The 2500-nt window shown below is 46.9% G+C and overlaps 1 non-coding gene across 1 annotated transcript in view; it reads right to left on the bottom strand.

Annotated features, from left to right (window-relative positions):
- Positions 1–1350, bottom strand: part of LOC123690622 — a 1906-nt gene extending 556 nt beyond the window's left edge. Inside the window, exon 1 of the ribosomal RNA XR_006751229.1 lies at positions 1–1350. This exon is cut by the window's left edge and continues 556 nt beyond it. This is a non-coding gene — a ribosomal RNA (small subunit ribosomal RNA).
- Between the last annotated feature and the right edge of the window lie 1150 nt (positions 1351–2500).

Genomic DNA, 2500 nt, shown 5'->3' with positions numbered 1-2500 from the left:
GCCATGCACCACCACCCACCGAATCAAGAAAGAGCTGTTAATCTGTCAATCCTTCCGGTGTCCGGGCCTGGTGAGATTTCCCGTGTTGAGTCAAATTAAGCCGCAGGCTCCACTCCTGGTGGTGCCCTTCCGTCAATTCCTTTAAGTTTCAGCTTTGCAACCATACTCCCCCCGGAGTCCAAAATCTTTGGTTTCCCGGAAGCTGCCCGCCGAGCCATTGTAGTAACGTCGGCGGATCGCTAGATGACATATTTACGGTTAGAACTAGGGCGGTATCTAATCGCCTTCGAACCTCTAACTTTCGTTCTTGATTGATGAAAACACCTTTGGCAAATGCTTTCGCTGATGTTCGTCTTGCGACGATCCAAGAATTTCACCTCTAACGTCGCAATACGAATGCCCCCAGTTATCCCTATTAATCATTACCTCGGAGTTCTGAAAACCAACAAAATAGAACCGAGATCATATTCTATTATTCCATGCACGAAATATTCAAGCGGCATTTTGAGCCCGCTTTGAGCACTCTAATTTGTTCAAAGTAAAATTGTCGGCCCACCTCGACACTCACCGAAGAGCACCGCGATAGGATTTTGATATTGAACCGGCGTTTTACCGCCGGCTCACCGACGATATGCTCCGCAGACGTGTCAGTATCACCGCGGATGCGGTGCACCGACAGCGCGGCGCACAAATGCAACTACGAGCTTTTTAACCGCAACAATTTTAGTATACGCTATTGGAGCTGGAATTACCGCGGCTGCTGGCACCAGACTTGCCCTCCAATTGTTCCTCGTTAAAATATTTAAAGTGTACTCATTCCGATTACGAGGCCTCGTAAGAGTCCCGTATCGTTATTTTTCGTCACTACCTCCCCGTGCCGGGAGTGGGTAATTTGCGCGCCTGCTGCCTTCCTTGGATGTGGTAGCCGTTTCTCAGGCTCCCTCTCCGGAATCGAACCCTGATTCCCCGTTACCCGTGACAACCATGGTAGTCGCAGAAACTACCATCGAAAGTTGATAAGGCAGACATTTGAAAGATGCGTCGCCGGTACTGGACCATGCGATCGGCAAAAGTTATCCAGATTCATCAAAATTAACGACTTCGGACGCTAGGCCCTCCGCCGATTGGTTTTGATCTAATAAAAGCACTCATCCCATCACTGGTCAGAGTTCTGATTGCATGTATTAGCTCTAGAATTACCACAGTTATCCAAGTAACTGAGTAAGATCTAAGGAACCAAAACTGATATATTGAGCCATTCGCGGTATCGCCTTAATACGGCTTGCACTGAGACATGCATGGCTTAATCTTTGAGACAAGCATATAACTACTGGCAGGATCAACCAGGGAGCTGCTTACGCAAACGACTCGCCTAACGCCGCGCGCGAGACGCGGCTTCGGCGAGCCGTAGCTTCGGCGGCGTCGAGACGCGCTTGCGCGCGTTACTCGACACGCGTGAACGTAACGCGTCGAATTTACAAACGACGCGACGTTCGCGCTTCAATTCGATAGACATACTTTGACCGGTCTACGAGCGGCCGTCCCGTCACGGTCTCGCAACGAGGTGATGTACAACGCTGCTCGACCACTGTGAGGGACATAAAACTGCGTCAAACACGACGACGACGACGACGTCGACGACGATGTGTTTTGGCAGTTTGAAAATTGAACATTCATCTAAACGCAACTTCTCAATTTTTATTCAATACGTTATTGTAAACATATTAAAAACTCTGCTGGCATTATACATATGTTGTATTCGCACTAGATACGATCAACGCCCGGAGCTTGAGGGACAAATTCCAACACGACGCTGCGCACACCGTTTCGACGATGGGCGCGTATGCGTCCTCTTTCAAACATTATTTCCAATTGCGGCCGCCGCAGCGACCGCGCACGTGTCGAACACGCTCGGCGACCCGAGTTTGGGTGGCGCCTGAAAGCGTAATTCTTTTATAATCACAGATAACACCGGCGAGACAGTCTCACAAAGATCACACTTTGAGCGGATTTTGCTGAATGTCACCGTCCGGTCTGCGAACGCGGTGATAAATAATATATAGGTAACACACCGTGTGCAACAAAGCGCACGTAAGTATGTATATGTATATATATATATATATTAAAAAGAAAAATAAAAATAATCAAACACGCACACACATTCGTGCGTTTGTGTTCTTCCACAGAAACATCGCGAGTAATACACGATGATGCGCGGCAGCGAGAACCTCCGTCCGACTCGGTGCGCACGGCTGTTTCGCTCCACATCTATACCGAGAGCAATAGTCCGCGTCGGCATTGGAGTAGTATGTCGTATGTTTCTAGTAGAGCGTCGAGAGTTAGTTTTCATTTTAGGACGTGTACGTAACGTGTGCGTGTGTACATTAAATGAATGAATGTGCATTGACTGTTTATATTATTATTATTATTTTACTATTATACATATATGTATGTAATATAAATAAAATTAAAAAAAATATTACTTAATAAATTTATCATA

Source organism: Pieris rapae, unplaced genomic scaffold (assembly GCF_905147795.1).
Source record: "Pieris rapae unplaced genomic scaffold, ilPieRapa1.1, whole genome shotgun sequence".
Lineage (NCBI taxonomy): Eukaryota > Metazoa > Arthropoda > Insecta > Lepidoptera > Pieridae > Pieris > Pieris rapae.
Note: the sequence above shows the minus strand (reverse complement) of the source record. Positions and strands in the feature narration are given on the sequence as shown.